Source organism: Pinus tabuliformis, chromosome X (genome assembly GCF_031772625.1).
Source record: "Pinus tabuliformis cultivar Carrire ecotype Pingquan chromosome X, CPIR1, whole genome shotgun sequence".
NCBI lineage: Eukaryota > Viridiplantae > Streptophyta > Pinopsida > Pinales > Pinaceae > Pinus > Pinus tabuliformis.
The window spans coordinates 1,064,159,172-1,064,185,182 of NC_142308.1; the positions used below are offsets into that span (position 1 = coordinate 1,064,159,172).

The 26,011-nt window shown below is 39.1% G+C and overlaps 1 pseudogene; it reads right to left on the minus strand.

Moving 5' to 3' along the window:
• LOC149143489 (putative alkaline/neutral invertase B) overlaps positions 1–24,391 on the minus strand; it is a 44,443-nt pseudogene extending 20,052 nt beyond the window's left edge.
• Between the last annotated feature and the right edge of the window lie 1,620 nt (positions 24,392–26,011).

Sequence of the window (26,011 nt, forward strand, 5' to 3'; positions counted from 1 at the left end):
TAAACTCAAAGACAGAGGAGGAGTAGGACAAGAAGTGGTTAACTACGGATCTATGAGGTGGGAGCTGATTACAAGGAGTGGGAAGCAAAACATTGTTTGCATGCATTCACACATTCCACCTCCTCGAAACTCCCTCACTCAAGTCGCTCCTATAACTCTAGCCACGCACCGGAAGAAAGGATCCTTCGTTTCGCAAAATAATTTCTACAAGAGCATGCACAGGAGTTCATATAGGAACAGTCTACAAGATACACAGAGGTAGTCTACAAGATAGGAAGAGAGGGGTTCAAGAAGGAATATCATGAGAACTATCCACTGCCACCATTCTAAAGAGGTAGGATCTAAAAATCTATCTCCATTTACAAGCAAATGAACTAGAAATTATCTAAAAGCTAGTGGATATAACAACTGTGAGAGGTGAATTACATACACAGGAAACTCTATTTTCTCTTGAATTTAAAAGTCTTGTGTCAACCCTCTCATTTCCTCCTCAAGCCTCACAAGCAATATGACAGGAGGGTTTAATAGGAGAGAACCCACAAATACTGTGAGGATACAACAACACCCCAAAGTGCTTGAAATCTTTATAAGACACCAATAGATGGGGTTTTTCGAAAAATTCACAGGGTATGATGATGAGGTGGCTCAATAATTTTCTCATTCCCTCACTCCACAAAACAAAATCCATGCCACTATTATAGTTAGAGGGCTCACTATAGATCTTACCCCAGATCTCATCAGTAGGGTCACCACACTTCCCTAAGAATTCCATGGAGAAAAGAAGACAAAGCAGATAGTCAGGTGGCAAAAAGGAAATTCTTTTTAGAAGGTGAAGAACCCACAAAGGATAAAAATGGAGTAAGGAGAGATAGTTTGCCATATCCACGGAGTGAGGTATGTTACTAACTCATCAAATATATCTCATGTGAGGGTAGATACAATGTTGTTTATCGCTACCATTTTAGGATGCTTGAAGAATTAAGATTTGGGGTAGAAACAACAATTCACCAAAGACTCAACATACCCTATTTCTTGATGCAATCACTCATAGACTCCAACAACAAAGTAAAGGAACAGAATTCCCAACAAATGTTTCAGCATGGGTTGGTCAGGATCCTCATTGGGGATGACCTCCAAAACCTCAGGATCCCTATAACATGGTTAGTCTTCAAAGACTTACTAGCAAATGATGACATCAAAACCCTCACCTATGATGTTAGTCCTTTTGTCAGTGAGGAGGAGGCAAAACAAAAAGAAGAAGATATAGAGATAGATGGGGATGAGATGGATGAAGAAGAAACTAATGCAGAAGAACATGATGAAGGAGAAGAGAGGGAGGATGACACTGAAACAGAGGAGGAAATGAAGGAAGAAACTGATGGAGATGAGGAAGAACAACAAGAGGAAGAAGATAACGAAAATAAAGAGCTAAGTGGCTTAAGGGATAGAGAAGCAATAATGAGAGATCAACTTGAGAGGGAAAATTCATGGCTAAAAGGATAGCTGCGGGAAAGGGAAAACCAGATAGCATGTATGGCTAACCTCTCCTTGGAGGCAATCCAGTGTAGGATGCCAACTAAATCCTATGCTCTTTACCACAAAGAAAAATGGCTGCAATTTCATATTAAAACACTAGCAAAAAGGGGAAACATGTCATTTCAGGACTACATGCAGTTTATTGATCTTTGTGATCACAGTACACCAGAGGATCAGGAAAAAATGGTTGAGTTTTACTTGCACAGCAAGGCCCTCATAGACATGAATGTTTGGCATCCTAATGCCGAGCTAGGAGATCTACAATTAATGGCTTTGGCATCATGGATGAACCATGAGGAGTCAAGGGCTTTAGAGATGAAAAGAATATTGGCCAGAGAGAAAAATGAACCTCTTTTCATCAAAGTTGAACAATCAAATCCCATGGCCCTAATCAGCAACCATAATCTAATTGTAAATGATCCTCAACTGACACTTAGACATCTCGTTGCCCAAGAGCATGCAAATTCACATTTTGAGGATATGTTTAGGCTGCTAGGAGATGATAGTATACATGCATGCTCTAGGAGATGGAACACACTGCCACACAGGTTGAAGATTAGAGAATATCACTCCCCTTAAAGGTTGAGAGAGGCACTCAACATGACACCTATGTATAAGCAACCAATGCAACGGTTGAATGTCAATTGGATAGGCCTAAAACTCAGGCCACCACTACTCCTAGGGATGCTAGAAGGTAGCAAAGAAGAAGAGGAAGAGAGGCAATGGGAAGAAGTAGAAAGGAAAGCAGACTTCTATGAACAAGAAGAAGAGACCACAACAAAAGCATGGGATGTCAAAGAGGCTACCAGAGCCATGAAGGACATGGACATTGACTAAGTTTCTCAGAGGATGAGCAACAATTTCAGTAGTGGGGTGATGATGAGCCTCATCATTGGGTAATTAATTATATGGGCCTTAAATCACCTCCTAGCTTAGTCAAACCAACTATTCTCACAACTTATTTCATACTTTTGATTATATTTTGTTTATGATATGAGTTAGAGTTGGATATTTTTCTTTGTGGTCTAATGTGCATGTAATGCAGGATTAAAGAATAAAATAAACTAATTTTAGCAAAGACCTTGGTCAAAACTCGAATGGGACAAGGGAGAGGAATTATAGGAGGGAAATCCTCCTCATTTACTATCCTTCTGTTATTCTCTTAACCTGCAACACGATTCAAGATTACCAAATATGCGCAGAAATATACCCATAACATAGAACGGTGAGAAATAATAGCAGGTATTTTGTTATTCAGAAAGCAATGTTCACTTGCCTCTTCGATGGGGCAACCTCCAATAGAGCAGAGCTCAATTACAAGATAAGACATGATGCTCCTTGCATGGAGTCTCTATCCTTTATATATGACTCATACCCGCAATACCATGGAGCAATACCATGGTTCTTATTAATACCATCTATCTAATACCATGGCCCATTTGCAACTAACTGTGGTCCCGTCAATAAATGCGGGTTAACCACTTACAATTATTAATATGGGCTTTATTGAATCTTTACTTAACTATAACTATGACTCGATCCTACTACATAAATAAGGGGGTTAGGGTGGGACCTCACATGCTCTTCCCCATAAGATTAGCCTTGTCCTAAAGGCTGAAGCTGCGAAAACTACTGAAGAATCGTGGCTAGTTCCTAGGTTGTATCTTTCGGAGAGGCGTCTTTCCACTTGACGAGGACTTCCTTGATCATGCGGCTACGTGGGTGCCGTTCTCCTGTGTCTAGGACATGTTCAAGTTGGAGCCAGATTGACCCTTCTTCATTCAATTCAGGTAGACTGGTTTGAATTTTGCAATTGTTCCCAATCACTTTCTTGAGGCATGAGACATGGAAAACTGGATGGATTTTTGCAGTGGGTGGCAAAGCTATCTTGTAGGCCACTTCTCCAATGGTCTGAATTACTTGATACGGTCCGTATAATTTTTGAGATAGTATCTGACAACCCTTATCTTCGAGTGATGTTTGCTTATATGGTTGCAGCCTTGAAAATACCTGATCCCCTTCTTGAAATTGGCATTATGAGCAATGCTGATCTACCTGTTGCTTCACGTGGTTTTGAGCTTGATGAAGATTCTCTCTAAGATGGGAAAGCATTGTTGTGCGGTTCTGTAGGAGTTGATCCACTACTTGTACCTTTGAGCACCCTTTGATAGAAGAAGTAGGAGAAGGAGTAAGTTGACCATAAACTGCTTCATAGGGAGTCACTTTGGTGGTGGCATGATAGTTGGTGTTATACCACCATTCAACTAGAGGTAACCACTGTACCCAAAGATGTTGCTTTTCTGAAGTGAAACACCTAAGGTAGGTTTCCAGACATTTGTTGATTGCTTCAGTTTGACCATCTGTTTGTGGATGATAGGAAGTACTGAGTTTTAGTTGGGTACCTTGTAGCCTGAAGAGTTCCTACCAAAAATTACTGGTGAAGATCGGGTCACGATCAAACACAATAGAAGTGGGCATGCCATGCAATTCGAAGATTTGATCCATGAAAGATTGAGCAACCAAAGTCGCTATAAAAGGGTGGGGTAGGGTGCAAAAATGAGCATACTTAGAAATTCAGTCCACAACCACCATGATGACTGATTTGTTTCCTGACTTTGGAATACCTGTAATGAAATCCATAGAAACCTCCATCCATATTGATGCCGGGATGGGCAATGGTTGTAATGTGCCTAGTGCTTTGACTGTCTCCCCTTTGTGGCGCTGACAGACATCGCATTCCGCTACAAAAGTAAGAATGTCCTTTTTCATGCCTATCCAAAAAAATGATCTTCTAGTTCGAGCATACGTCTTCTAAAAGCCTGAATTTCCTGTAGTGGGGGATGAGTGCAACTCTGCCAAAATGCAGCTTTTGAGGGTGGATGTTGGTGATATTACGACTCGGTCCTTGTAGCAAAGAATCTCATCCTACCACGAGTAGCCCTTGGTGGAATTTGGATCCACATGCAATTGAGTAATGAGTTGGGAGATACAGGGATGTGAAAAAAATTCCTTGGGAGCCTCTTCAATCCATTTTGGAATGGGAAGGGAAATTGCGAGCAGGGTACTTTCCTCCTCAAATTGGCAAGATAATGCATATGCTAAAATATTTTCACGCCCTTTCTTGTAAATGATCTCATAATCATATCCCAACATTTTGGCGAGCCATTTATTTTGTTGTGGTGAGGATAGGTGTTTCTCCAAAAAATATTTAAGACTGTGATGGTCTATGCGGATTTGGAAACGTCGCCCCAATAAGTAAGGTCACTAGGTATCTACTGCAGGTAATATGGCCATCATTTCCTTCTCATAGGTAGATTGTCCCAGATTCTTCCCACTTAGTTGTTGGCTTGTGAAGGCCAAGGGTCAACATTCCTGCATTAAGACCACCCCAATACCCATACCCGAAGCATCACATTCAATGACAAAAGATTTGGTGAATTCGGGTAGTGCTAAGAATGGAGTGGAACACATGGCATTTTTGAGAGCTGTAAAGGTGTTTTGTTCTTCATCATTCGAGAGGAATGAATTTTTCTTGAGGAGTTGAGTGAGGGGCTTCACAATGCAACCATAATTGTGGACAAATTTGCGATAGTAGCCCATGAGACCCAAAAATCCTCTCAAGCTCTTCAAGGTCTTAGGTTGAGGCTAATCCTGCATTGCCTGGATCTTTTTGGGGTCCACCCTGACACCTTCACGCCCCACAATGTGGCCCAAATACTCAACTTCTTCCATGCCAAAAGAACACTTGGACATCTTAACAAATAATTTATGCTTGCGGAGCAGTTGCAAGAGCAGATCTACATGTTGAAGATGTGTGGCCCAAGTGCGATTGTAGATGAGGACGTCATCGAAGAAAACAAGGACAAATTTTCTGAGATATGGTTTGAGGAGGTGGTTCATAAGGCTCTTAAAAGTAGATGGTGCATTACAAAGACCGAATGGCATGACCAGGAACTCATAATGTGTTATGAAACCAGCTCAAGAAAAGATAGAAAAGATAGATCAACGCCTTAGAATTCAGTCTCTTCGAGGGGGAAACCTCCTTTACATTACATAAATGAACAATTCTTGGATGATACAAATGAAAAGAACTCCTTTCTATATATAGGAGTCCAAGGGGTCATAACATAATAAGATCCGACATAACAATAATAATGTACGGGCACAATAATAACAATAATGGGCTTCTATGGGGCACAATAGTAACAATATGGGCACTACATGGGTACATCAATATAATAAGTGGGTTGTACTAATAACAATAAGGGGTTACACTAGTAGTATAGGGGCCTAACATGCCCCTCTCCTTCAAAAAGCGTTGTCCTCAACGCTTGAGTATTTCTTGATGCTTATGTATAAAATTCTTGTCCTCCCATGTGGAATCTTCAGTGGGTAAGTTCTTCCACTTGATGAGATACTCTGAAATTGATCGATTTTGTAGCTATCGAGTTCTTGTTTCAGTGACTACTCCAGGTTCCAATATGATTTTTCCTTCCTCTTCAATTTCTGGCAATATTGTTTGAATTGGGATCTTTTGCAACTTTTGAATAAGTGGCCATACTTCTTCATCCTTCTTCCATTCATCCCTTGCTTCATTTATTAGATCTTGTTGGATAATAGAAATAGCATAAAAGAATGCTTCCACATCCTCATCTTTGAAGAGTATTCCCATTCGATAAGGTCGCCATTTTTTAAGTGCCTGTTGTTTCCTTTGATTTTGCACCAAAGTGGCGTTATCCTTTAAAAGTTGGAGAACTTGTTATTGATGCTCGATGTGATCTTTCACTGCTTGAACTTTTTTCTTCTTGATATGTCCTTCTATCTCTAGAATTTGAGGAGTGGTAATTTCTTCCAATCCTTTACAAGATATGGTCGGATTCATTTCTTGATGCTCGATGTGATCTTTCATTTCTTGAACATTTTTATTCTTGATATGTCCTTCTATCTTGATAGTTTGAGGAGTGGTAATTTCGACCAATGAATTACAAGATATGGTTGGATTCATTTCTTCTTTCTCAATGTGATCTTTCACTTCTTGCACCTTTTTCTTCTCGATATGTCCTTCTATCTTGAGAGTTTTAGAAGTGGTAATTCTTGCCAATGCTTTACAAGATATCGTCTGATTCATTTCTTCTTTCTCTGGGATGGGGTCCTGGCGCATATCTTCTTCTTTTGATGTTTCTTGATCCTTTTCTTCCTCTCTTCATATTCTATGTAAAATAATTTTTTCTTAGCACACTTATGACCTTTAATGCATTTGCTATCATAATTGTAACAAAACCCTTTTTCTCTTTTTTCTTCCAATTGTTGTGGTGTAACCCTTGTAGGTTGTGGAAGCTAGGAGAAACAACACTTCCATCTTTATAGTTGTGACGGGTATGCTTCTTGGTTTTCATAATTTTTCTTTCCACTATGTCACAAAGCCCTTTTACTCTTTCCAATTGTTGTGGTGTTGCTCTAAAGAAGGTGTTGCTCTTTGTATCCTCATAATGTGCTATCATTTCCTCCGTGAAAATTGACCACGTAACAAGTTTTTTACGAGAACAAAGCCCCTCATACCATAAAAATTGATCCGGTTCTAAATATGAAGATGCAATACATACCTTTCGTAATAGTTTCACCTCATGTAGATCAAAATATTTCTCCATCTGTAGTATCCAATTTACCGGATCCTTGCCATCAAATTTCCTCATCTCGCTTTTTCTTGATTTTAGGAGCTCGATCTTGAAACGACTGTAACTCTATAATTTTAGATCTTTAAGTTATGAAATTTTGGCCTGCAGTAGCGCTCTGTGTCCTCTTTCCAATTCCATAGGTCTGACCCAATTTGGATTCTCCAAGGAAGAGTTATGTGAAATCTCCCACAGTGACTTGATTATAGACTAGTTCAGTAGAGCGAACTTGTACGACGTGCCACGAGTCACTGTTTCGATCTTGGGATCTGAAAAATGCATACAAGAAACTACAGTCCATCCTCTTTCTATACCTTCTTACAAAATTTCAATCCAATCCCTAGAGAGAAAGTTATGACGACTTTTCCCAGGTCACCTGTTTTGAATGTAATTCAGGAGTCTGCAAAAAGACCAACTTCCTCAGATCATATCTCCACAAATATAGCGCAAAAATATCTTAAATTCGGACCCAAGGTTAAACACGATTTCTTCTCAAATGGGTTTTTTTGCGAATTTTGAAAAGTCACAGAAAAAAAGTTATAGTGAAAATTACACGATGACCTGTTTGGAGCAGCGAAACCCTAGAATCCAAAGCTCTGATACCAAATGTTATGAAACCAGCTCAAGAAAAGATAGAAAAGATAGATCAACGCCTTGGAATTCAGCCTCTTTGAGGGGGCAACCTCCTTTACATTACATAAATGAAAAATTCTTGGATGATACAAATGAAAAGACCTCCTTTCTATATATAGGAGTCTAAGGGGTCATAACATAATCAGAGCCGACATAACAATAATAATGTAAGGGCACAATAATAACAATAGTGGGCTTCTATGGGGCACAATAGTAACAATATGGGAACTGGATGGGAACTGGATGGGTACAGGAATATAATAAGTGGGTTGTACTAATAACAATAATGGGTTACACTAGTAGTATAGTGGCCTAACATAATGGCCTTCATGAGTTCTGAAAGCAGTCTTTGGAATGTCGACTTCTTTCATGTGAATTTGGTGGTAGCTTGAGCGAAGATCCAACTTAGTGAAGAATTGAGCCCCATTTAGTTCATTCAGAAAATCATCAACAACCGGGATGGGAAATTTATCTTAGACTGTCAACTTATTGAGGGCCCTGAAGTCTGGACACGTACGACATTCCCCATCTTTCTTGAGCACCATGACCATCGGTGATGAATAAGGACTAATGATGGGACGAATGACGCTTGCTTCCAAAAGTTCCTTGATTATTTTTTCTATTTCATTCTTTTGGGTGAACGGATATCTATATGGGCACACATTTGGTGGTTGAGCCCCTGGGACTAAAGTGATGCTATGATAATGTTCCCCTCTTGAGGGTGGAAGCTCATGAGGCTTGTGAAAGATTGGCAGATGGTTATTTAAAATCTATTTCATCTCAGGATGAATCAAAAGAGAATTGGGTTCGATGGCCTGGATGGCATTAAATTGAGCTATAACTCCATGATGGTCCTTTTTAACAATTTTTTCATCCTATGTGAGCTGATGATAGAGGGAGCTCCCGCCTGGAGTCCGCAGAGGGTATGTGTGTAGTTGTTCTGCTTAAAGCTCATATATAACTCTTGGAAATCCATAGTGATTGGCCCAAGTGTACGAAGCCATTCAACACCGAGGACAATGTCGCACCCTCCCATGTGTGTGGCAAACATGTGGGTCTTCAACTAATAATCCCCAATTTTAAGTTTGACATTTTCACAGCGGCCGTCACATTTCATTGTTCCCCCATCCACAATTTGGACTTGGAAGTTAGAAACTACTTGTACAAAACAATGAACTACTTCCGCAACTCTTTGATGGATAAAATTATGTGTACTTCCACTATCAATCAAGACTACTACTGGGAGATGCTTAATAAAACCTCTGATTTTGAGAGTTTGAGGTGAAGAAATCCCTGCTGAGCATGCAGCGAAATAACTGGTTCGTGAGGGACATTGTCCCTCTGGTTGTCCTCTTCCTCCTCCTCAGGTTCCTCAAGTGGTGGGGTTTCCTCCGATGAGCTGTGATCAATAGCATCAATTTGAAAAATTTAGGCTCCTTGCATTTATGACCGGGGGATTATTTTTCATCACAGTAGTAACATAATCCTTGCTTTCTTCTTTCTGCCATTTTTGCAGGTGACACCTTTTGAACCTTAAGGGTTTGGGTAGTGCTGTGAGCCTATGGGGGGTGACCCTTGGAGGTGAAATTTGGGCGATTGGACTGGGCCGCTAATGCATGTTCAACTTTACGAGCTACCTTGCAAGCGTCCCGACCATGTGGGAGGGTGGTGCAGTCGGACGTGAGATTGTATGGCCTCTTTAAGACCACTGATAAAACATTTCGTGTAGAACTCGTCTTGGAGACCCATAGTATGGAAAGCTAAGGCTTCATAGGCTGTAATATATTCATCCACTGTGCCAATCTATCAAAGCTTAGTGAGACGACCCAAAAAATCAGAGTCATCGTCAAAGCACTCTATAAGAGCTTTTTTGAAGGTGTCCCAAGTCAAGTGCCTTCCATTGCAACATTGATGCCATTGCCACCATTGCCATCTTCCGTTGTCTAAGTACATGCTCCCCACCATAAGCTGAGTTTCATTATCCAAGATGTAATTCATATTATAATATTTCTCCATTTGTGCTATCCATGTTGCCAGGTGAGAACCATCAAATTTATGCATATCTAGCTTGGGTGGTCACGGACAGGATTGTTGGTGGGTGCCCCAGAGGTGAAGAGAGTGGCTAGACTCACCCTCACTGTGTTCATTGCCAATATACGCCTCCTCATGGGCTTCCGCCTTGCCCTTAGAGAGTGTGTTAGTTATTGTTTCTAGCTGGTCTTGGATGTCTTTCAAGGATTGTTCAAGTTTGTCAATCTTCTCATTGGCCATAGCTTGAGCTCTAGTTTCTACCATGCACCGATCCGATGTAATTGAAATTTGGGACAGCCCACGTTTTTTTGTGGCACTAACAATTGAATGGTACCACCTTGCTCAGCTCGTCATCCTGATTCTTATGGGGTAGGTCACCAATAAGTGCCTCGGGGGGTCTCAGACTTTTTTTTTCTCCCTGAAAACTCCTAGTGTAGTTTTACTCCTTGTTTAGGAATACTGTAGTAGCCGAATCCTCGAAATGTCAATGCTGCCAAAAGTCCTGCAAAAATCACGCCCTGGTATAGGAACCCACACAACTACTCAGATATAGATGGCGAATCTGGTGGATCTAAGAGATCTTAATGGCTGATCGGATAGATCTGAGCGATGGAACAGATTGCTGCTGCAGATCTGGTGGATCTAATAGATCTGAATGGTTGTTCTGTTAAATATGAACTGCGAGACTGATTTCTGCTGCTACTGCAAAACCCCACTTGCGAGATCTGATATGGCAGATATTATGCGTGATACAGAGATAGAAAAGGGAACTATGGTCTTGAGGAGTGTCAGGTGCTATAGATCGCAATATACATAAGGGTATGACAGTAGTACTCGGCCTAATTTTTCAGGGCACTGACCAAGGAGGATCAACCGTACCCTTAGCCGTACAACATGACTACCCTATCGTACGGGCATGTAATCTCTCTGAGTGCTATTCTCGGTGTACTGTAGCAGCAAGACGATTGACGGTTTATCTATGGTGAGGTTTCAAGGGAGCTAGGGGGCTTCCGATATACCACAGGGTACTTGGAAGACAGTCCATGCGCAGTTTTGTCTAATGCACTACTACTCGAAGGGGTACGCATAGGGGTTACAAGGGAGTCCAACAAGCATGACCACCTCTTGTATTTCCTATGTGCAAGCCTCCCCAAATTCGTAGGCTTATGCGCTCAACGATAGATCCCATGGTTTAAAGATTTCGGAACATGTCTCTAGCCAAAAAAAAAAAAAAATTGGTAAAAATGGAGATCCCACCGGCCTTGGAAAGTTCTCTGATACCACTTGTTATGCTCTTAACCTGTAAGATGATACAAGAATACCAAATATGCGCAAAAATATACCCAGAACGTAGAACAGTGAGAAATAACAGTAGGTATTTTATTAGTCAGAAAGCAATGCTCACTTGCCTCTTCGAGGGGGCAACCTCCAATAGAGCAGAGCTCGATTACAAGATAAGACACGATGCTCCTCGTAGGGAGTCTCTATCCTTTATATATGACTCATACATGCAATACCATGGCTCTTATTAATACCATCTATCTAATACCATGGCCCATTTGCAACTAACTGTGGTCCTGTCATTTAATGCGGGTTAACCACTTACAATTATTAATATGGGCTTTATTGACTCTTTACTTAACTATAACTATGACTCGATCCTACTACATAAATAAGGGGGTTAGGGACCCTAACACCCTCCATTCAAATATTCCTCCATCATCTCAGAGTGCAACCAGCCAAATCATGAGGACTAGAAGGCAACCGAGAAAGTGGAAGTCAAAGCACCATTTTATCTCTAGTTTGGGAGCCGAGCCTCCCTAATTTTAAGGAAGTCATTGGATACTTCATATTCATAAGTAGAGAGGCCTAGGACCTCAGTAGGATTTTACCTTTTGATTGTAAAACACTACTTTATTTTCGAGCTGCAAGACTTGTGATAGCTTTTGATGTAATCCATTGTTTTGATAATAAGGATGAGTTTTGTTTTGAGTTGGCACTGAGTTAACTTAGAGGGCTAAAGTTTTTGGGTTAGGGCCCAACCCTAGTAGCTAAGGATCCTCTTTATTGTACATGTATGTTTGTTTAGATTCATGGTTTAATCATTCATTTGCTTAAGTCGCTGCATTTCCATCAACAGTATAGTGCACAAATTCATGGTTTAATATTTCATTTGCTTAAGTAGCTACATCTCCATTACAGCAGTGTAGCGTAGATAGGTTGTGTTTTAGTTTCTTCTATTTGTGCCTTTATCTTAAGTTAGTAGGTTAGTAAGGATTATATCCATAGATCTCCGTACCGTTTGATCCACAATAAACCTGACCAATCACCGTCTGATTCATTTCAACACTTGACTTTATGCGCTCTAGATCTCCACCGTCGATCTATCTAGCTTGATCCAATGGATATTGTGAATTCTTCCACCTACTTTATGTGCTCCAAATCTCCACCATTGATCTGTCATGCCGTCGATCCAATGGCTATCCCGTTATCTTGATACTTTATGTGCTCCCAATCTCCACCGTTGACCAAACCCACATGATCTGGTGGCTATTGCGCAATCTTGTGTGAATTCTTGCACGACCAATATCCGCCTGAGAGCACGTGAGAAAGGTTTTTTTCTCATGCTACGTGTCACCCAGTTAGGCTAATCGCGTAAAATTTTGGAATTTCGGTTACAGCCTTGAGGGCGCGCAAGAAACTGTTTACTACCTACGAAAACCTGCTCCATCATTCCACACATTTTTCCCGCGATAATATCTTTGCCTCTCATCCTCTGTCAATCTTGTTCGTCCATATATTCACTCAATATCATGCGATAAGATCTTCGTTGCCCATCTTCCGATTATTCTTGTTCATCCATCTCTTGACTTAACCTCCCATGATAAGATCTCTGCCATTCATCTTCTGATTAGTCTTGTTCGTCCATCTATTCGCTCAACCTCCCACGATAAGATCTCTACCATTCATCTTTCGCATAGTCCTGTTCGTCCATCTATTCGCTTAACCTCCATTGATAAGATCTCCACTGTTCATCTTCTGATTAGTTTTGTTTTTCCATCTATTCGCTTAACCTCCTGCGATAAGATATTCGCCATTCATCTTCCATTAGTCCTATTTTTCCATCTATTCACCTAATCCCCCACGATAAGCTCTCCTCCACTCATCATTCATTCATTTTGTTCATTGATCTATTCACTTAATATTTGCGATAAGATCTTCGCCGCTCATCTTTCATTCACCCTATTTGTCCATCTATTCACGTAATCTTTTGCGATAAGATCTTCGTCGCTCATCTCCCGTTAATACTGTTCTCGATCAATCCAATAGTTCCTATGCACTTATGCTTCGTTATGTCCTCCTTTCACTGATTTCTATCTTCGCTTGCTCTTCCGCTTGACTCCTTGCATGCTTGATTTTACCAAAACACCAAAAACGCAAAAACAGAGTTAGTTTAGTTTCCTTGCTTACACATTAGTTTGGTTTGATGCTCTTTACTTCTGTAACTTAGATAGTAGCATTAGGTTAGTGTTGATTTGGCAATTCTACTTATTTTAGTTGTTTAAATGGTTAATTAGGATATGGTGTGATTTAGTATTACATTTTGTTTTCTTCATTACTGCAATAGAGTAGCTCTCTTAGAATAGATTTTCTCTTCTTCCATCAAAGAATCAAGCTTCTTCTGACTCTATAGAAGTCTGGCTTGGAATCCTTGGGGTCTCTTACTAGATGAACAAGTGACAACAGGCATGACCTTCACTTCTACTTGTGCATATAGCACTATCACCTCCAAGTTTGTACGAACCTTGTTTTGATAAGTAAACTTGGTAGCTTAGGAGTTGTAGCATCCTTACTGCAATACTGGCGCTCATCAGTATGAAACATTGAGAGGCATCTCTCCAAACAGATCTTCCCACCGCTCTTCAATAAGATCAATTATTCTTGTAGAACGTTTAGGTGTTTCCAAGGATGAAAAAATTGCAATACAATTACCCAAACAATACCACCAAAAGTCCATCCTAGCTAGGCTAAAATTTCTAATAAAATAACCTCCTTTCATTGGCATGAAACCAAATACCAAATCTATAATGGAATCATGAATAACATTGAATTTATTTACAATAGTGTGAGAATATTCCTCGGTCTTGTATCGATATATGTTGTTCAACTGCTCAAAGTATAACAAGAAATAATTAAGCATGTGATAAATTAATGCATGCAACCTTTTATCAATTCTCTCTATGAACTCTTTTCCCCCACCTTCTGGTTTAGGGAGTATTCAGACACACTTTAGTGCCATGAAGAAAAGTCTTGAATTTTAATGGGCTAACCATAAATTCCCCGCAAATAATGTGATATTTCGTGAATTTAGCAGAACTATTTACCAAAATTCATTTGCAAAGGAGGCATAATAGAAACTGCAATATTTGAAGGTCGAGATTATTTTGTGAGATAACATAAATGCTCAACGAAGTTTCTTTCCAAAAGCTATATAACAACAATTATGGATGTTAAAGGGAACATATTAAACCTGCAGACGAAAGCACTCAAAACCAAGTAGTATAGTTAACAAAAGATAACAACTAGCAGCTAGTAATCTAGAAAGGACTAGTCTTTAAGGAAAATAGTTTGACGAAGAATTGAATGCCGAAAAAAAAGAAATGACTAATCATGAATTTTGGTTTTCAATATTAGTTTTAAATTTCACAAAGGAGTGAAATATAAGTATCCCTAGTTTCCAATGAAAATTCTACATTTCACAAGATAACTCCAATATATTGAAGGTGAGAAGAATTTAACCATTCTGCGATCAACCATACAACATCTATCTACATAGAGTAGAGTGGGAAAAGTGTCAAAGCCTTTAGAGAGGCACAATGTCAAAATAAGCCTCTTTCCACGCTAGAAGTCAGGCATGTCTGCTAAAAAATGATCTCCATTAGACTTTGTATAGGCACACAACAGAATAATCCACCAAAATATATAATCTACAGGAGCAACTCTGCATATCCATGCCTTTTTACAAAGAACCTCTTTGGTAGACTAGTCATGAAATATTTTATTCTTCTAGGCTAGAAATGAAATACAATAATGGATGGAATATAATGGATATCATGGGATGGAATATAATGGATTTAAATAAGAATGATACCCTATTATAGTTTAGTGCATCCTCTATAGGGTCGAAAGTAGAAATAGTTTTGACACACTTTCCTCGAAAGTAAACCCGTGATCTCTGTAAAGCCTCCCAAGCATCCATGATCATAGGATGAGGCTTAGAGGAAGCCTGTGTTGAATGACATGTATTCTAAGCTGATGAACATGTTCCTTCCCTTCCCTACAATATCCCACTCGATTGAGAAAGTGTAAAGTTTCTTTAATTGTTTGGAAAAGGAAAAACATCTATTTCCCTACTTTACATAACATCCATTGAACCAAAAGATTTGCATCTATCATATAACTTACATTTTTTGGATTGTGTCTACATTATTTTATGCATGATCAATTACCATTACAACTTTTCTTATGTTATTACCCTAGCCTTAGTTCCACTTTTGAGTGACTAGTAACTTTATTGTATATTATTTTCTTTTGTATCCTCGTTTATTATTGGCACTACATGTTGTTTAATGTTAAAATTTAAATTCCTAATTCTAATATCATGTTATTTTTATCTTTCTTTTCAGCTATTGTAATAATAAAAATGGTTCAAAAGTGGATCATGTGGATTAAGGTATCCTGTTATCCTAATCCAGGATGAGCAGTCATTCAATTTGTTCTTTACAATAGTGCAACCAAACATGTGTTGCATAGAAAGAAAAAAGTTCAGGGAAAGACTACAAACAACGAGGCATACTACATTTCCCTTGTGGAAGGGCTAAAAGAGGCAACATTTATTGGTGTCAATGATATCACCATACTCACAAATTCAGAGTTAATCTGCAACCGGATGAAAGGCACATAGCAAGTTCAAAAGGAAAATCTCAAACCGCTTTACAAGGAAGCAAAAACTGGAGTTATAAATTTCAATCTTTTAACATAAAATACCATGCAGATATACAACGAATGTCCACTCAACCACTATGTGGAGTTGTGATGATGACGTAGGATCATCAGTTATTAAACCAGAAGTCATTGAGCAATAGAAAGATAGGTCACCATTGTGGGAATGTGTGTTTGTTGTCATTTTTGTGGGCACACTCATGGCATGGTTCTTCCATTAAAGAAGAACCTGCTAATGTATTTTCCCCCTAACCTGCAAAGATTGGGTTTTCTTGTGTGGGTTACAAGTATATGGACAAATGTGATATATTCCATTTATATGGAGAAATGCAATATCTGCATGGTTCGTGAATAAATAATTGAATGTTGTTGAGGTTATAAATATTTTCTTTTGTGCTATTTTACCATGTTAGTGATTTGGATTTTCTAATGCATTGATGTAATTATGTCTAGATTTAAATTTTAAATTAGTCAAGGCGCCTAAAAATGTTAACATTAATGTGAACAAGTTCTATTTTTCTGAGTTAAAACAAAACACTTGGCAACCTCCATCACCCTCTTTCATGTTTCTTTATTGGAATTAGAAAATTACACTTAAATTATAAGCAAGAAAACAATATTAAAAAAAATAAATCCAATGACTTTCAGATCCATAAAATTGAATAGAATGTTGGGATTACTCTATAAATTTAAACCTTCTTTTTAAATTTTGCACAACTATTGCATTCTCCAAACCATAATTTTATCTATCAAATGCAGGCTTATACTCACCTTCAGGTTGAAAATCCAAAATTTTATCCATAGGTATTGCAGTAGTCTTACCTTCAATTTTTCAATCTAGAAATTTTATGTATGAAGTACATGTTGAGCCTCACAATCCAAGTTTAGTCTCAATTTGCACATTGTAGGAAAGATGGTTTAAAATCACATGGATCAAGCCAAAACCATAACAAAACTTATATATAATCACATGTGGTCCTTAATCTTAATGAGGAAAAGAACCAAGAGCAAGGAGCTTGTTCAACCAAGTATTACTCGCTTTGCAATAAACTTCCTTGTGTTGCAACCTCTTATTGTAGAAACGGAAAACTTAAGAAATAGTGGTGTGGCGATGAATGGGATGCATCTTATTGGACTTGCAAGCCTAAAGGGCTTGAGATGTCCCACATAGCTTTTGAAATTGAATTTTGGACTAAAGTAGAAGAGATCATCAAGGCCAGTTAGTTTCCTATTGTTTCTTGCAAATGGTGGATGGGGATAAACATGAAATTATGAGTTATAAACTTATATTTATAAGGTCATGGATAATGCCAAAAAGGCAACAAGTATTATCCATGAGTAAAAGAACAATTATATTTTTTTTTGTAAAATTATTGAGAATAGATGGAACAAGCAACTCCATCAATATCTGCATGCAATTGGGCATTTCTTAAACCCAAAGTATCATTATGAAAAAATATTTTAGTATAATTTTAGGTCACATGGTCAAGGATGGATTAATAAATTTCATAGAGCGCATGGTCCCTAATCCTAAAAAATCAATATCACAATGAAAATGTCGGTACTTTTCATAAAGACATGGTTATTTGACAAAGAGACAAAAGCCAACTAAAGAAGTATTTTAAGTTTTGAAGTTATGGATTTCATTATTCTTGATTCTAGAATTTAAAAATTATAATTTTCTAATGTATTATTTACCATTCTAACTTTTTCTTATGGTGTGTAATAGATTTGACCTGCAAATATATGAGAATAGAAATATGCCCAGAAATAACAAGATCGGTCCAATAATATAATATGAAATTCTTCTTTATTAATATCAAACCCTTGAGGTAGGGTAGCACTATACAATCACTCCTTAAGGAAGGAGAACACTTCATAAGCCATACACGTGCAAATACAGTAATCCTTCACATCTCAATGGGGAGTCTCTAGCCTCTTTATATATGCTTAATACATACAATACCATGGGTCATTACCATGGGTCTCTCAATACCATACTTCTAATACAATGGGCTTATCACATTATTGCTAACTACTTGTGGTCCCTTACATGATGCAGGTTAACCACTTTATTTATTAATTGTGGCCCATCACATTATTACATTAATCCCTTGGGTACCTCCCTTTATACCCCATAATAACCCCCCTAGGTATACTACATTCCACCCCCCTTAAATATGTTTCCTCCTCGAAACATAAGAAGAACACAAATAATAAGATCTACTCAAAAGAGTAGTCCACTGGTACCATACATGTGCATCTAGCCATCCAAGAGATAGGTGATTACTCGATCTAGTTGGTGCCTCGCTCGCTTGAGATGGGAGTTGATCTTGGTAGTTCCTCCGTGTTGATGTGTTGTAGGTGGATTATGGCACCTCTTTATCTATCATGTAGGGGTTGTTGTCATTGTTGCTACTTCGTGGCCATCTTGTTGGTTGTTTCCTTGTTGGGTGATGTGGATGGTGATATGCTGAAGTTTTAACCAATGGTATATCTTTATTTAATTCACCACCTAATGGATCTTGATTGGTATCTAGTACATGTTCTGGTGCCTGCGGTTGTTGCTTATCTTCCAGTATTACTTCAACCATGGATTCCTCATCTGATGTGTCAGTACCTGCAACATCTTCTACTTCAACCTCCTTGGACTTTACCTATTTATTGATGGAAATATCCTGTAATGTATTTTTCTTCTTTTTATACCAGAGTTTTAGGAATTTCTTATGCACATTAATATTGATAGTACCAACAGATTCCATCCAAGGGTATCCAAAAACAACATCCACATTATCCATATCTGAAGCATAAAAGTCAGAATCAAATACATACTTGTCCATATAAATCTTCAAATCTTTATAAACTTGAACATCCTCATTTTCAATCTGTTAATTTTCAATGTGTTTTTCTAGAGCTTGCAATTTGTTTGCCAAATTAACATTTATAAGATTTTGCTTGCAACTAGGATTTATAGACACAATGATCTTCTCCTTCTGAATACATCCATGAACCTGTAACAAGGAGATACCAGTAGAAAATAACCCCACATGTTTCTCATTATCTTGTTTTCTAGCATGAGACCATTTGTCTAAAATGAATTTTTCAAATTCTTCATCGGGCAGGTTTAACCACTTCTTTCTGTTAAGTGATTCCCACCATGTGGCCACCTCATCTTTAAAATTATCCCCTATGAAAATTTTCCAATGTTTTGGCCATAATGAATTTTGTCTTTTTATGAATTCTTCAATAGTAGGACCATTATCTTTCCCTGTAAAAAAATTCTTGCTAGAAGCCATGAAGAGGGTTTTGAAAAAAAATCACTTTGGTGAAAATTTAAAATGGACACAACTCAATTAATAATGCTCATAATCCTTATTATAACCTGTTTTTGGAAATCGAACGACCCTTCTGCATCTCCCCATGTGATAGAAATCCCAATCTAGGCACTCTAGAATTTTAGCTTTGTGTTGCAACTGTCCTGTCATCACAAAAAGTTCTGAAAAAAAGTGCTGATTTTAAATCAGTGATATCTCCCTCACCTGGACTCCGATTTGACTGTTTTATTTCTTTAAACTGGGTAATTTTTCAAGTGGATCTTAGATATGCAATTAGTTTTTCAAAATTCCCAATAAAAACTGCAAAAAAATGACTGGAGATTCGCCATCCACGAATTTTTGTCAGACAAATTTCTACAACAAAGCTGATTTTAAATCAACAATATCTCCCACATCGAGACTCTGACTCGGCTGATTTTTTTTTTTGAATTTGGTTATTTTTTCACAAAGAATCCAGATCTGAAAATTTTTCCCTAGAAGTTTTAGATCTTATCTCCAAACTCGTTGCCCCAAAAAATTCGTAAAAAAAATATAAAAAAATCTTCCCGCTTTGCCCAAGAAAGTGCTTTAATACCACTTGTAATATATCTCACCTGCAAATATATGAGAATATAAATATGACCAGAAATAAAAAGATCGATCTAATAATATAATATGAAATTCATCTTTATTAATATCAAACCCTTGAGGTAGGGTAACACCATACAATCACTCCTTAGGGAAGGAGAACACTCCACAAGCCATATGCTTGCCAATACAATAATCTTTCACATCTCAATGGGGAGTCTCTAGCCTCTTTATATAGGCTTAATATATACAATACCATGGGTCTCTCAATACCATGCTTCTAATACAATGGGCTTATCACATTATTGCTAATTACTTGTGGTCCCTTACATGATGCGGGTTAACCACTTTATTTATTAACTATGGCCCATCACATTATTACATTATTCCCTTGGGTACCTCCCTAAGTACCCCATAATATCCCCCCTAGGTATACTACATGGTGACTTATTGATGGAAAAAATATGGTTCCCATTGCCCCAAGCTTTAAAGATTTGTAATTCATATCCTCAACCTTCAAGCCTTGAAGGGAAAGATATCTATGGAAAAGTTCATGAGATCCCTTTCTGGATTATAGAAAATGAGATTTTCAAAATCACTTGGCTAATTGTTTATGAGCAAAGGAAAAATAAAGGTAACATATAGAGATATAAAAGTATACAAAAAAAAATGTATATCCTTGCTTAGTGAATCACAGATGAAATATGGAACAAGGAAGTCCATCAAACTATACATGGAGCTAAGTAATAACTACGCCTAAAGGTAACATTACACAAAAGACTTTAAAGAAAATGGAGAGGTGAAAGATGGACTATGCAACTACATTGAATGCATGGCCGCAATATGAGAGACTCAAATTATTATGTTTTATTATAGTATACTTATTGTGGATTCTAGAGGTCACTCAGAACCTCAATGTTTCAAAACTTTAATTATATGTGTTTTAAAAAATTATGTTTCAGTGTCATCTTGCTATTTTTAGCCTTATGGGAGCAGACTTTATATATTTGTTGTCTAAGGCTTTGGATTTACATTTTAAGCATTCACAGAAAATTTAGTGTATTTTTTCGTTCCACCAATTTATATATCATTTTTTGGCCAATTTCAATTAAGTTCATAATTTGGGATTCTAATTCCCATACGAATCTAGTTCTGCTAACTTTGAATTGGTTAATATTGAAATATGACTAATGTGATATCAATTTTTAAATCCATCTTTCAAAGGTAAACCAAAGTGTGAAACCCTAAGTTGCAAGAAACACCAAGTTTTGCCATGTCCTATACCCAAAACCTCTAAAATGTTGAAACAGTTACAAAAACCCATCCATAATACCATACAACAGTTCCAAATCAGAAAATGTTCTTTGAGACAAAGAGGTGATTCCAAGGCATTTCAACCATTTCCAGTCACATTTCTAGCACTTATTTGGAAATTTTCTAAGCCAACAGAATTTCCCATGAGCAGTCTTGGACCCATGGGAAAATAATGTCCAATCCATGCCAATGACCCTTTAAGGCACACTATACATAGGGGATTTAGCTATGAGAAGTTTGTCAACTTTTACTTAATTTTTTAGCATTACCATTTATTACTTTGGGAAGTTTGGCAGGTTCTAACCTGGTTAGACTTTATATGGAAAAAGTATAATTTCATATCCCACACAATTAGAATTCAACAAAATTGATAGTTTTGGGAATTTCAAGGTTGGAAAAATTGTAGAAGAAGGATAGACAAAAAACTAGTAACACATGAATCTTTGAAACATTTCAAACTAGTGTAGAGAGGAAACTATATTGATCTTGAAAAACCCACATTACACATAGGTTTTTTCCCGAAGAGTTTTGAAGCCTTTGTCCTTTTTTTTTCATACATTATATATCAATATGTACAAAATTTTAAGATGCATAATATCGAGGAAAGAAAAAATAAAATATACAACCTTTTTATGATACAATTTTCTAAACAAAGTCTATCCCTATTGAAAAAATTAGGTGTATTCCATGCCGAGTTCTCGAACTGGGAATCGGAGTGCATGAATGCTTTTATACAAGTTGGCTCTAAATCATTTGTTTGGATTTCCAAACCTTTCTCTTTGGCATGTTGTTTGTCTGTCAGGCAAATGACCGACACAACATAACCAACAGTTGAGACACGTTGTTGGCTTACGGGGGCCTGACCCAAGTTCGGAGTTATTTAGCCAAATAAATCCCTACACTACTAGCCCTTTCAGCATCACCCCGCGGAGTGCAGACTGAAGTCTCACCCAAAGCAGTATGGGGGGACGATGGAACCAAGTTTCCACACCCTTGAGATTTCTGTGATATCGGTTTCGTCCAACTATGTCTACCTTCGCATATGTCATTTTGTGCATTTTTCTAACTTTCAATACATTCGCGATCTGTTATAATCATCTTTCGTACAACCCTAACTAGGGGATGAGCTAATTTCGCCCTGCTTATGGCAGCGACCTACGCTATTTCCCCAAACTACACCGCATATATTACTTATCTTCTTAACAGATCTTAGTTAACTTCACATAAACATATATTCTATCTTTCATTCACTTAATCAATACAATTATACACATTCATGCAACATATAAGTATTAGAAGTAATTTTCATACCCAAGATAATAGATGCATAAAACAGTAAATAAATACACAGAAATGATAGGAAACTTCTCTTTATTAATACTTCCAACTGTTACAGACTCGACTCGCCCTGAACACTTAGCTGCAGGGGTCTGTGCACTCAGCCACAAATTACTAAGCCTCTGCGCACTCAGCTACAGAGCCTTCTCCTACTCTATGACCCAAAATTAGACTTTTCTCCTCAAATCTATGTCGCATACATCATTGATTCTTCCATTCCTTAATGTCTTAACTACTTAGAGCCTCACTCTATTTATACAATCCCATGGTTAGCAGACCATGGGTAGATCTCTACAATCGAAATTACAATAACAAAATTAAGGGTGGACAACCCTATGATTCTTTTACAAACTACATGCTCCATGCCCACAAAATTCGGAGTCTTTACATCGGAATTACAATATTTGACCGAAATTTGGGCTCTAAGCCCCAAAAATTCCCTTGGGGGATCCTGTGCCCAATAGCCCCCCAATGAAAACATCGTGACTTGCCCTCAAGTCACTTTATCGGTGTGGATATCTTTGCGCGAAGACCTCCCAACTCTGATTGGATCGCTGCAAGTTTGGCAGCGCACTGAGCGACTGCCTATTGTACTTCCTCGATGCGGTGTTTAGTAACTGATGTGCCTGAATTTCTGCCCTGAATCCATTCCTGTGTTGCTTGCAGCTGTGTGAGCTTAGCTTCAATGGAGGTTGTAATGGTATACGCCTCATCAATCTGCGGCTGTAAGCGCGCCTTCAAAACTGCTTCCTTATGCTAAGCAGCATCCACCTGCTCCTTGAGCGCTTTATCTTATTGCATCCTAATGAGCCTCTATGTGAGGGAAATCATTTGCAGAGTCCCTTTTACTTCATCGTATCTCTACTGTAGCTTGCACGCCTCTATCTCTAGGCATTATATGTTCGGGTCCTCCTGCAGGGTGGTGAGGACCCTGAACGACTGCTAGAACAACTTTGTGCACTCTATCACTACGTTGGTGACTACCGCCATTGCTGTGGTGATCACGGTGGTGCGCAGTTCCCTAACCTCTGGTGAAATTGAAGGATGTGCCTTAAAATGCAGCTTTGCTATCTGAAGGTTCAGCTCCAGCTGAATCCTAGCCATTTCTTCCTTTTCCTCATGCACCCCTACTACTAATATTTGAATGTGCACCTCCACTGGTTCTTTTGATGGCCAACTCTTGGACCATCTGTCAGGATTCCTCTACCACCTGCACTATTTGTTTGTTTTGTGCCACTACCTCATCGTGCTACATGCTCAACTATTTAATGTTGATGTGCTACTTGCTCATTACTTGGAGCGCGTGACCCTCCCTAGCTCATAGTTCTGCAGTGACTCCATCCTGCAAAATATAGAGTGTATCCCAAGGGAGCACAACCACGTTTAATATGATTCCCTTCAACCTGCTGACCATAGGTCTGTCGGCCTCATTTTTTGTAATGAGTGCACCATTTGGCAGCACCATTGTGTTAGTCATCCAGGCGTGCAACATTTCCTTGGCCGCGGACATACCTACTACAAGGCTAGTTGACATAGTGCAAGCATGTGGAGTGCACAGCTGCAACTCCTGTATCTACATCTGGAGAGCCCCCAACACCATCTGGTGTTGCTCCTCAAACTGCTGGAGGGCCTCTGCGGTGACATCCCTCACCATCTCACCAATATCATGGAGATCCCCCTCAGTGAGGGTGATCAGGTCAAACGAAGTCTTTGAAGCCTTCGACTTCTTTCGCAGCCCTACCTACTCTCTTGGGCACAGACATTTTAGTTGGGTGGATGATGTTTGTGGTTCCGCTCCACCTTGCTCTTATTAGTCTCCTGCTCAGGCGAAGGCAACTTCTGTCCTTTGTACTCTTCTTCTACTATCTTTTGCTGCTCTTCTGCCAACTTCACAGCATCGCGCACCACTTGGGCCTTAGCCGTTGCTTCTTCCTTCCCATGTTTCTTTGCCAATTGCACCATCTACAATTTCGCCTCTTCCTTCTTCTGCTGCATGGTATACTTCTTTGCTTCCACCGTGGAGCCAACTGGAGCACACCACTTTGGTGGCTAGGACTTAAGGACTGCAAAGATGACATCACCTGTCACCAGATAGGGTAGCTCACGCCATGCCTTCACAGAGTCCTTCTACACCCTGATGTAGACATGGTGGAAATCTGCCTTGAACTCCACGAAGCTCTTCAGACTGTTGTAGATCGTGGGCAATAATTGCGGCTTGCGATTAATCCCCATTATGATGTTCATCTCCATGAATACCCAAAATATTTTTTTGTCCCTTATCCTTTGTGCATCTCTAGTTCTCCACAACAAAGTGTACTTTGTTGCCTTTGGAAGGTCCTACACGATTTTTGGGAACTGACTATCTTCGAGCAATTCCTAGGCCACCAGTACTATTGACAAAAAAAGCCATGCATAGTTATAAAATTTTCCTTGCTCTTGTGCCTCACGACAGTTCTTAAGGAACTCTTCACATAAATAGTTTTCCTAGATGAACTGGACCCCTTCTGTGCATTGTGCTGCTAGTGCAACCACCAATGCGGGCACCTCATTCACGCAGCACTTCCGCATAACCTTCCCTGCCAATATCTGTGTCATGACTTTAACTGCAGGGTTGTTGATGCTGGAAATGGCGTACCCTCTCTTCTTCTTCTCCAGCTTAAACTTCTTCTTCATGGCCTTTGCAATGGCCAAATCATCACTCTTTCCCTCCGAGATGTTTGCTGGGTCCTCCCCTTTGCAAGGGAGCCAGGTAATTCTGTGAATCAAATGGTTTATGATGGTGATGGGCTCCTCTAGCCACAAGCACCCATCATGCACCAAGTAGAGCAGTTGCCTGATGACAAAAATGGTCACTGGGGCGCGATGGTAATGCAGAACCCAAAGCAGGCTTAGAAACCCTACTTTCTCAACTCCTCTCAGCCATTTGCATAGCTCCAACTCTACCATTCCAGCCTATGCGTCTATCTTCTGGGGCATTAGCTGCGCAATTTCTAGATGTGGGAACTTCTCATGGTTCGCGAGATCCCAACCCTCAAACTTTAGCATGGGCACTTGTCCCAAGTGTGCTCCTTCAAAAATAATGTCATCAGGGAGTAACGGAGTCTGCAAAGAGATCTTGCACTCATCTATATCTTTGGGCACCTTTGCTTTACCCTTCTGTGGAGGAACATATGCAGACAGCCTGGTAAGAGGGTATGCACCTTGGGTTTCAACCTCCATTTCTACATCCTCCTCCTCTACCAGGATTTCTTCAAATTCTTCCTCCTCATCGACCTCCAAATTGATAGCCTTCCCCTTTTCTTCCATGGTGAGCCTAGTCCTCAGTGGATTTCTAGGTGATACGCGCACCGATACCATGGCCTGCTTGTCTTTCTTGGGTCTCGGCGTGCACGACGATTTAGGGATTTCTGCGACTATCCCAGCACTTTCTGGGGCTTCCACTTCTATAATGGCCTGCGCGGCTTCCTCGACGGTCATTACTCTGGTAACCATGGCTTCTTCAGGTGCTACCATAGTGCGATCCCAATTCTCTCAATGTCTCGGGTAATTTCTCAAGCAACAAATTCACCTTCAGAAGATCAA